We start from the raw sequence: 11,682 nt of genomic DNA, 5'->3' as shown, positions 1-11,682 counted from the left end.
TGTCTGCCTTGAACAGGTACCTCGTGCACTAACACCAGAAACATCCAACAACAGTCATTTGGAACATATCGGTTACTTTAGTCGAGTTAAAACAACTATTTGAATCATAAACTCACAGTCACTTATAATATTAATTTAAAAAAAACATTAATCACATTTGCAGTACAAACTGATGATGATGAACTTTGAGTTCAGCTCTGACTCTGTGTCACAGAGTTTTCAAGATTTGTCTCCAAGAACACGGAAAATATGGAAAAGTTCTGTCCACTGACATGAATGAACAGATTAAATGTAGTCACTATTCCAGTAACTGCAATGTGATGCAATAGAAGAATAAACGTGTGCGTGTCGTTATTTAGTGCTAAGACATTTATTTCACCATATGGTTGGAAATCTCTGGAATGTGCTTCAGAAGGAAAAACTGATGAAGGAAAGCTAACGGTGTCTTTATGGCGGGTTAATGAGAGCTGCAAGGATCATATGGTCATGATAGGAGCCAAATATTCAGCTGTAGGCAGCAACAAGTTTGGTTTTGGTCTTTAATGGGGAATGGCTTTTCTAGCATTGAGGGAGCAATATCACTTTAAACCAATCTAGCACGATGAATAACAAGAAGCTTTGCTACAAGAAGACAACATGTGGAATGTAAGTGTTCCTGTCCCGTATGTAAAGACGTGTCATTTATGGCCTTTTTCATAGGTTTGAGTAAAGAAATGTTGAAGAAGTGTTATTGGCATGGTGTTGGGTCTATTTTGTGTGAGAGAGAAGAGAGCAAAGAGCATTTTCTTAAATTTATTAAGCAGTTGAAGGTTCAAGTTTAAAGAAAACGTCAGCCGTGTCTCTGTGCTCGCTCAGGAGAGCACCACACTCAGAGTAATGCTTTTTATTATGTGTGAAAAACAGGACACTAAGGTCCAAACAGTTTAGGGTGGCCTGATGTCAGCTCAGGTTTCTTCTTCTGTAGCTTTTCGGCCACAGAGAGCTGTTTTATGACTGACAGGGAGTTTGTTCCTTCCTTGCAGGAGTCCACTCTGCAGGTGGGGGAGAGTCACAGGAGAGATGGAGAATAAACTTAACCTGGGTGTCTACTGTCTTGTGCACTCTGGGAGATGATTTAATGTTAGGGTGGGTACAGTTTCCTCTGCGGTGGGGTCGGGTGGGCTACCCCGGGTCCTGTGGGTCTGGACGGTCCTGCTGCCGTAGGCCCCGGTCTGGATGGGCCTCGGCTCCCTTGCCTTGGTGGGTGCCGAAGGACGGGGGTGCCTACTGGGGTCAGCGGGGGAGCTGGCCCCAGGGAGGGGCATCTTGCTCCTCCCTTCTTTTCCTCCCCATCCCCGGCTGCCTCCCTCTTCCCGCTCCAACACACCCACCCACACAAGTAGGGCCTTGGGGTACAGGTGTGTCAGCCACCTGTGCCTCAATTTTACTCCACAACTTAGACATCCACATTACTCACACTCTCATAACACATACATATAGGGCCTTGAGGGTGGGCACGTTAACGGCGTCCAGGGGACGGTCTGTGTATTCAACCCCACCTCTCAATTTTAAATCCATGTAGACATTGAGGGTTCTCGGGAGGGGCCGTGCTAACACCTGCTGCTCTCTGGCAGCAGCACCATGCTCTCCCGTGTTTTAAATGCACCTTAGAACAACACGCAGCAACACTACACATGAGCGAGAGGAGGGAGGTTTGGGATCTTCACACACCCATGTTCTCTGCTGGCCATCGGGGCGGGGGGCTGGGAGGAGGTGTTGGCCATCTGATTGGGATCTAGGATGCGGGGCCTCCCTGCTGCTGCGGAGCCTGGGGCGGTCTGCTTGCCTCCACCCTGGGGGAAGGGTAACATCTCCTGGGTCTTGGTGTCGTTTCCCCCTCCAGGGGCTGAGGGTACCTGGACCTTGGGTATAGAGTTTGTTTGGGGAGTTTGATTGTGTGTACATGTCCATGTATGTCTATCCCTACGTTGGGTGAGTGCTGAGTATTTGTATATGTGTGCACGAGGGTGGGAATGCATGTTTGTGTCTGTGTGTGCCTGTTTGTCTGTGTCTATATGTCAGGTCGGGTCTTACACTCCACCTCTCTGGGAACTCCCAGGCCCTCCAAAGGCCTATCTCCCCTCACCACACTCCCTGCCGGTAACTGATGCCCTCAGGGGTCGGTGCATTGGTGGTTCTTGGTGTCCGGGGCTGGGCGCTCAAGTATGTACCAGCTCACTCCCGGTGACTACTTGGTGGGGCCTGGTGCCTGTTGCTCGGTCAGGCCTCTTCCGGGGCAATGGGGGCCCTTGGGCCTCCGGCCTCTGGGTCTGTGGCTTGGTTCACTCTGGCACAGCTGGCTGCCGGCAGAGCCGGCGGGCACGCCACTGCAGCCCCCTCCGGCTTCTGCTCCGTGGCTACTGGGTGACCCCTCATCTGGGGCTCTCCTCAGCTCTTCCCAGGAGGGTGGCACGGATGCCCCTCCAGTGGTCCTCCTTGGGCTCCTTGTTTTGTTTTTATTAATGTATCCAATTTTAATATAACAAAATTATACACACAACATGAGTTATGATAACATGACCAACTGTTTGTCAGTGTCAGCTTGCCAACCCTTTTACACTGATACACAACATGTTTAAATCCTTTTACACTGAAAAGTTTGTTTATCCTTCTTTTGTTCCTCCTCTGTTCCCTCAGTCTTGTCTCCTCGTCTTTTGACTGTGTCCCAATTCAGGGTCTGCACGCTTGAAGTACGCGCCCTACTACGTATGGTGCGTACTATAAGTACGAGAAGTGCGGAAGTGAGAGGCTTATGAAATGGGACGGTCTAGCCTTCGTCGTGCTGTTCAGGTTGCCTAGCAACCATGATACTAACCGCGAGACACGTTACATACAGCATTGTTTGACAGAAATGAAGGAGAAAAAATGTTTTGTTGGTCATTCATTTTTGTCATGACATCACTTTGATTAGTTGAGTATCTGAGAATGAGACCACGGGACTGTAAAACATGATAGTTGGGCTTCATTTCTGTGCTGAACAGTCATTTAAGATTAGTTAGTAAATAACTGGTGAGGGACCAGACAAAGAGCGATTCATAAGACCCTTATGAAAAAGACACCGAGGGAACAGTTTACCCTGCCCGGGATAGGGTTACCGGGGCCCCGCCCTGGAGCCAGGCCCGGGGAGGGTGCCCGAGGGCGAGCGTCTGGTGGCCGGGCCTTAGTCCATGGGGCCCGGCCGGGCACAGCCCGAAGAGGAGACATGGGCCCATCCTCCCGCAGGCCCACCACCCGCAGGAGGCGCCATAGGGGTCGGGTGCATTGTGTGCCGGGTGTCGGCCAGGAGCGGAGGCCCTGGCGGACTGACCCCCGGCTGCCAAGACTGGCAATAGGGACATGGAATGTCACCTCTCTGGTGGGGAAGGAGCCTGAGTTAGTGCGTGAGGTTGAGAGGTACCGGCTAGATATAGTCGGGCTCACCTCTACACATGGCTCGGGCTCTGGAACCAGTCTCCTGGAGAGGGGCTGGACTCTGTCTCAGTCTGGAGTTGCCCCTGGTGAGAGGCGGCGGGCTGGGGTGGGTATCCTAGTATGCCCTCGGCTTGCTGCCGGTACGTTGGGGTTTTTCCCGGTGGACGAGAGGGTTTGTTCCCTGCGCCTTAGGGTCGGGGAACGGGTCCTGACTGTCATCTGCGCGTATGCGCCGAGTGGCAGTTCAGAGTACCCAGCCTTCTTAGAGTCCCTGGGCGGGGTGCTGGAGGGTGCTCCACCTGGAGACTCTGTTGTCCTGCTGGGAGACTTCAATGCTCACGTGGGTAACGACAGCAAGACCTGGAGGGGCGTGATTGGGAGGAACGGCCTCCCTGATCTGAACCCGAGCGGTGCTTTGTTATTGGAATTCTGTGCTAATCACAGTTTGGCCATAACGAACACCCTGTTCGAACATAAGAGTGTCCATAAGTGCACGTGGCACCAGGACGCTCTAGGCCGTAGGTCGATGATCGATTTTGTAATCGTATCAGCAGACCTGCGACCATATGTTCTGGACACTCGGGTAAAGAGAGGGGCTGAGCTGTCAACTGATCACCACCTGGTGGTGAGTTGGATCAGGTGGCGGGGGAAGACGCTGGACAGACCTGGTGCACCTAAACGCGTAGTGAGGGTGTACTGGGAACGTCTAGCAGAGGCCCCAGTCCGCGAGATCTTCAACGCACACCTCCGGCAGAGCTTCAACAGCATTCCGAGGGAGACTGGGGACATTGAGTCCGAATGGACCATGTTCAGCGTCTCCATTGCCGAAGCTGCTGCATTGAGCTGCGGCCGCAAGGTGGTTGGTGCCTGCCGTGGCGGTAATCCCCGAACCAAATGGTGGACACCAGAGGTGAAGGGAGCCACCAGGCTGAAGAAGGAGTCCTATCGGGCTTGGTTAGCCTGTGGAACTCCGGAGGCAGCCGACAGGTATCGACATGCCAAGCGGAATGCGGCTCGGGCAGTGGCTGAAGCAAAAACTCGGGTGTGGGAGGAGTTCGGAGAGGCCATGGAAAAAGACTTTTGGACTGCCTCGAAGAGATTCTGGCAAACCGTCAGACGTCTCAGGAGGGGAAAGCGGTGCTCTACCTGCACTGTGTATAGTGCTGGCGGAGCGCTGCTGACGTCGACTGAGAAAATTGTCAGGCGGTGGAAGGAATACTTCGAGGACCTCCTTAATCCCACTGACACGTCTTCCGAGGAGGAAGCAGAGTCTGGGGATGAGGGGAATGACCCGCCAATTTCCGGGGGCGAGGTCACTGAGGCAGTTAAACAACTCCTTGGTGGCTGAGCCCCTGGTGTTGATGAGGTCCGCCCCGAGTTCCTGAAGGCTCTGGACGTTGTAGGGCTGTCCTGGTTGACACGCCTCTGCAATGTTGCGTGGAGATCAGGGGCAGTACCTGTGGACTGGCAGACCGGGGTGGTGGTCCCCATCTTTAAGAAAGGGGACCGGAGGGTGTGTTCCAACTACAGGGGGATCACACTCCTCAGCCTCCCTGGGAAAGTCTATGCCAGGGTGCTGGAAAGGAGAGTTCGTCCGTTAGTCGAACCTCGGATACAGGAGGAACAATGCGGTTTTCGTCCTGGTCGCGGAACACTGGACCAGCTCTTTATCCTCTCCAGGATACTTGAGGGTGCATGGGAGTTTGCCCAACCAGTCTACATGTGTTTTGTGGACTTGGAGAAGGCATTCGACCGTGTCCCTCGGGGTGTCCTGTGGGAGGTGTTGCGGGAGTATGGGGTGTCTGGCCCATTGCTACGGGCCATTCGATCCCTATACAACCGTTGCAAGAGCTTGGTTCGCATTGCCGGCAATAAGTCGGACTCGTTCCCGGTGGGTGATGGGCTCCGCCAGGGCTGCCCTTTGTCTCCGGTTCTGTTCATAATTTTTATGGACAGGATTTCTAGGCGCAGCCAAGTGGCGGAGGGCTTTCGCTTTGGTGGCCTCAGAATCTCATCTCTGATTTTTGCAGATGATGTGGTTCTGTTGGCTTCATCGGGTGAGGGCCTCCAGCTCGCACTGGAATGGTTCGCAGCCGAGTGTGAAGCAGCGGGAATGAGGATCAGCACCTCCAAATCTGAGGCCATGGTTCTCAGCCGGAAAAGGGTGGAGTGCCCACTCCGGGTCGGGGATGAGTTCCTGCCCCAAGTGGAGGAGTTCAAGTATCTCGGGGTCTTGTTCGCGAGTGATGGGAGAAGGGAGCCGGAGATCGACAGACAGATTGGGGCTGCAGCTGCAGTAATGCGGACGCTGCACCGGTCCGTCGTGGTGAAGAGGGAGCTGAGTGTAAAAGCGAAGCTCTCAATTTACCGGTCGAGATCGCGGATACAAGCGGCAGAAATGAGCTTCCTCCGAAGGGTGGCTGGCCTCTCCCTTAGAGATAGGGTGAGAAGTTCGGCCATCCGGGAGGGGCTCAGAGTAGAGCAGCTGCTGCTCCACATCGAAAGGAGCCAGCTGAGGTGGTTCGGGCATCTGACAAGGATGCCCCCTGGGCGCCTCCTGGGTGAGGTGTTCCAGGCATGTCCCACCGGGAGGAGGCCCCGGGGCAGACCCAGGACACGCTGGAGAGATTATATCTCTCGGCTGGCCTGGGAACGCCTTGGTATTCCCCCGGATAAGCTGGAGGAGGTGGCTGGGGAGAGGGAGGTCTGGGCCTCTTTGCTTAGGCTGCTGCCCCCGCGACCCGGCCCCGGACAAAGCGGATGAAGATGGATGGATGGATGGATAGTAAATAACAATTAGGTAATGTTGTTCATGAGACTAAAATCATCTCACTGTGGTAATGTAAATATAATATGGCCAATATTATATGTATTGTCAGATTACTATGATATATATATATACAGTGTTGGGAAGGTTACTTTTAAAATGTATTCCATTACAGAATACAGATTACATGCCCCAAAATGTATTCTGTAACATATTCCGTTACGTTACTCAATGACAGTAACGTATTCTGAATACTTTGGATTACTTAATATATTATCATGCTTTTTACAACAACGTGAATGTACTGTTGCTGTGTGATTTATTACTGTTACTGAAGGTCCGCGACTCCGAACTGTAGTAAAGGGACCTCTGACTAATACGGCGGGGTCCCTGTCGGCTCGTAGCAGAAAAATAGCTTTACTTTGTTGTGTGGGTCAACTTTTCTTGCGAGAGACAGAGAGAGGCGTTGAAAGACTGCTCCAACGGAACTTATTGTTTCGGAGGAAAACACGAACACGGTGTACAGTAGAGTCTTAATAGCTTACTTACAACTGGGCTCGTCAGGCACTCTTCTTGGCTGAAGTGGTTATTATTATATTTACATGCTTCCAGCTCCCGTTTTTGCTCGATGACAACTCGTACCTTTCCACTCCCCTTTTTCTCCCTCCTCGCGCTCACAGACACATAACGTGTATGGCAGTCCATTCTCCCTGCAACACGGACTACACTGCCCGTGATGCTACATTCTTTAGAGCTATGCTTGTAGCATTCTGCCTGTTAGCTTAGCACAACAACAACGAAAATGCGCTCTCTCACCCAGGAAACACACAGTTGCAGAGAGAGAGAGAGAGCGTCGCCCTGTAACCATGGCAACCGTAACGCTGCCGCCTGGAACAACAGAACGTAGCTGTCAAACAAAACCCAAACAGTCCTGACCCGCGACAAAATGGAACAGGAAAGTACCGCAGTGTAATCCATTTATTTCAACAAAGTAACTGTATTCTGAATACCACCTTTTTAAACGGTAACTGTAACGGAATACAGTTACTCATATTTTGTATTTTAAATACGTAACGGCGGTACATGTATTCCGTTACTCCCCAACACTGTATATATATATTAGGGGTGCAACGATATTCGTATCGATATTGAACCGTTCGATACAGTGCTTTCGGTTCGGTACGCATATGTATCGAACTATACAAAATTTTTAATTTATTTTATCAACTTTCCTTCTGACGATGCTGTCTGTGTTGAGCGCTCAGTGAATCTGCGTTCGACTACTCCGCCTAGGCTGCACTGTCGAGCGCAGATCCACTGAGCGCTCAACACAGACAGCATCGTCAGAAGGAAGAGAGCAGGGCAAGCTAGCGAGACAGAAGTTAAGCTCTCCTTGCAACATGGACCTCCCCCACCCTCATTCAGATCTGGTGTTTGGAATTATTTTGGTTTTCATGTGACGTATGACCCTGAAGGTAAGCGAGTCATGGACTAAAGTAAAACAGTATGTTGGATGTGCCATGCAATGCTCAATTACATGGGTGGGAACTAGTGTGTTAGCGCAGTTAGCTCGTTAACGTGTTGGCCGTCTAGCCCCATGCACAGGGCTTTCGGCGGTAGCTCGTTAACGGAGATTTGCCGTGTTGTGGCGTTAAGGTCATTTCAACGAGATTAACCTGAAAGCACTAGTGGGAACACAACGAATATGACTGCACATTTACGCCGACATCATCCTAGTGCAAAGACAAGTGGAAGCAGACAAAAACAAGCAAGCATGCTACTAACTTTAGCCGAGTCATTTAGACAGCTGTTAGCACATGATTCTCCTTATGCTGCTGAGAATATAGCCCAGAAGAAGCGGATAGTATAGCTTTTATTTTGGAAAGAGACATTTCTCTGTAATAAACTCTCTTTTCCAAAGATGAGTGATTCCTCAATCAGATACAGGGCTCGCAATATCGCTAGCCCGACGTCCTGGGGCTAGCGATTTTTTCAGTCGGGCTACCAAAATCTATCTCTGCCCTGCCCGTCGGGCTATTGTAGGAAGGAAAAATATATGTCAATGCTTTTGCATTCTTTCAGAAATGTAGCTGGGTAATTATGTCATTGGCATCGGTGAGCCACTGTCAATATGTGACATATTGAAATCGCGTTTGAATTTGCGCTTGTTTTTTGCTTTCACTTTGCAATCGTGCGAACTGTGTATAGAGAGCGACAGCACTGATCTGTGAGTGATGATAATTTGTGCACCAATTCCTCTGACATTGTCTTATTAATCGTTAGCTTACTATGCAAACATGACAAGTGAAATCTCCCGCAGCAAGCTTAAACATGTGAGAGGTTGATCGCGCAGAGAATCGCTGAGCTTATGTGAGTGCGTGTGTAAAAGCAGCAGGATATATATTTCAGTTCTGCTGAGCCAAATAAGACAGGTCAGGGTGAAGAAGTGACAGCCAAATAAAAGCTTACCACGAAACGGAGAAGTTATGACAAATCAGACTATAAGGCAAAAAGAAAGTGCAGCTTTATGGTTTCATGGACAAAAGAATTTCTGTGGCTGCAATATGACGAGCTAAATAACCAGGGCTGCACATAAGTGGTCCGCAGGTGCGCATTTGCTGTCAAAATAAAAAACACGCACAAGGGTTAGGGTTAAATTTAAAAACTGTACTTTTGAGTTAAAATATATATTTAATATTTTAATAAATGACAAATTAAAAAGGCATGAACATTTTTTTTGTATCGAAAAAATATCGAACCGTGACAACAAAGTATCGAACCGAACCGAACCGTGAATTTTGTGTATCGTTGCACCCCTAATATATATATATATATATATATATATATATATATATTTTTTTTTTATTTAGGAGTAAAGGCTTTAAAACCAAGTTAATGCTGGAAGTACAAACATTACTAATGTCACATAACTTTGCCGACATGTGGCCAACAGTAATGTTTTAATGTTCTTCGTTATTAAACATTCGCACATAAATAAGTGACATCATATTCAGTACTTACTTTTGACAGTTCACTCTTCGGCCGCTCCCTTCTGCCGTATTTTGCGGGAAGATTATCCACACCCACCGCCGCGCGATGAATTGTGGGATATATGGGACCACGAAGCGTGCACCGGACCACGCTTGATATTTGGGGAAATCGACGGCGCATTTGGAGTATGCATTTGAAGTACACTTTGAATTGGGACAGCCGTCGTCGCGTGGCGGTGACGTAATCGCACTCAAAATGCGTACTTCAAGCGTGCAAACCCTGAATTGGGACACAGCCTTTGTCTCTGCTCGCGTGGTGTCACCCGGTCATTGGTTACTTCCTGTTTTACTTTGGTGGTCTTGCATTTCTTGTGCTTTGTATCCAGGCCTACTTCCCTTGTCTTGTCTTCAGTGATTAGCCACAGCTGTGCTTCCACCTGTTCCCTTTCCCCCTCATTATCTGTGTTTCTATACCCTTTGTTGTGTTCTCCCTCATGGCCGTGTTTCCCTTGTAGTATGCTTTCACAGAAGCTTCCTAGTTTCCTAATTTGCTCCTGACCTGCTTTTCTTTGTGCTTTGTAAGAGCTCAATAATAAAGCTGCTCTTGAATTTATTCCTCACCTTCAAGTCCTGCATTTTGGGTCCAGCCCGTCCCTGACATGGCATTACAATGTATGACAGATTAAAAAGAGCACAACATTCACAGTGTGCTGTAGGAAGGATTGTAGTCTCTGCACATGCATGAAGAAAAATTACATTGTTGGTCCAATGTCCATTTTTAACATGTTCAGCCTGTGAGAATCTGGAGAAAATGAAGGAGAGGCTCAACATCCTTCAGTCAGAGCTGTCGTCATACGTGGAAACCTTTTGGATCCATGACGTTTGTGTTTAATATAAATATAATAAAGAATAAATTTACTGAATTTTCACTGTGTGTGTGTGTGTGTGTGTGTGTTGGTGGTGTATATATTTTTCCTTAACACACCAGCAAACAGCAGAGGACATTTTGGTGATGAATAGAGAGGCAAAAATAAAACGGTCTGCTCTGCTCCATGAATCTGATGATGAGGTAGAACCAGCAGACAGATGGGGCGCCTTCACTGATGTTTTTCTGTGACAGCTGCCCTTTCATGATATTTGGCTTGTATTTTGTTTTAGTTAAGAGCACTGTCAGTTTAGTTCAATTCAGTTATATTTGTATAAAGCCAAATCACAACAACAGTTCCCTTCTGGAGCTTTATATTGTAAGAAAAAGACCCTACAATAATAAAGAGAACTTCCCAACAATCATATGACCCCCTGTGAGCAAGCACTTTGGTGACAGTGGGAAGGAAAAACTCCCTTTTAACAGGAAGAAACCTCCGACAGACCCAGGCTCAGGGAGGGGCGGGGCCATCTGCTGTGATTAGTTGGGGAGTACAAGTAACAAGTATGATTCAATGCAGAGAGGTCTATTAACATATAGTGAGTGAAGAAGAAACACCCAGTGCATCATGGGAATCCCCCAACAGCCTACAACTAAAGGAGGATTTGGGGTCACCTGATCCAGCCCTAACTATATCTTAAAATCTTCAAAAAGTAGAGATAGTCTGTCTTCCAAATGGAGCCTCTGTGTGTATTTTTAAATATATCTCGCTGTAAATGACTCGCAGTTGATGAAACTGCAATGATTGATAGCTTTTATCGTAGCCCATTGTCGCACCAGTAAAGCACCTGCATGTGTTACTTTTTTGACATCCTAGCTATTTAAATGTTTTCTACGATTGTCGCCTTTCACTGATTTTGTTTTTTTTCTCTGGCCTCAGTTTAAAAAATGGAATTTGATCTGGAAGACGTTGTGGCTCAGCCTAGCATCGCTGCTTGTTCTGTCTGTGCTTGTATCCTCCGGCAGTTAGAGTTAGACACATGTGCTCTGCTTAGAGGTAAGTATGAGTTTCAGATCTGTGGAATGGGGGAAGAAAATAAAAGGAAGCCACTTCAGAAATAGTGCTCCGTCTTCATTATTGCAGTCTGTGCTCACAGACAAAGCAAAGGAGATCTGTGCTTGAACGAAAAAAATGTTTAAAAGTCCAATGTGTGCCATTTAAATCCATGTGATAAATTCTGTTTCCATGGACAAATAATTCAATCTCTGTAATCATTGGTAACACTTTGGTGTTTTGTGTGGTTTTTCTTTCCTAAAATGATTTTTCTTTTTGAAACGATGAGGTCATTAGGCAACTTAAAGCTCTAAGTGATTACATCACCATATAGCGTATGTACCTCCTATTTTATGTGCAGGAAGGGAGTGTGTCACCCACACACAACATCGCTGTAACCATACAGCTGCTTTCCTGCATTTATATTGGCAGGATATGAGCACTGTTGGAAAGCATTTAGGTGAATGAGGCAAGTTGTACAAAGTGTTTTGAGCAAGTGGATAAGTACCAGTCTATTCACAGCCCAAGTGTCACTTACCTTCATTTGTAGGACACG

Source organism: Aulonocara sp. 'chitande type north' Nkhata Bay, linkage group LG1 (assembly GCF_057382095.1).
Source record: "Aulonocara sp. 'chitande type north' Nkhata Bay isolate Kocher_YH1m ecotype deep benthic linkage group LG1, A_spYH_male_GT1.1, whole genome shotgun sequence".
NCBI classification, from domain to species: domain Eukaryota; kingdom Metazoa; phylum Chordata; class Actinopteri; order Cichliformes; family Cichlidae; genus Aulonocara; species Aulonocara sp. 'chitande type north' Nkhata Bay.
This window is presented reverse-complemented; position numbering follows the sequence as displayed.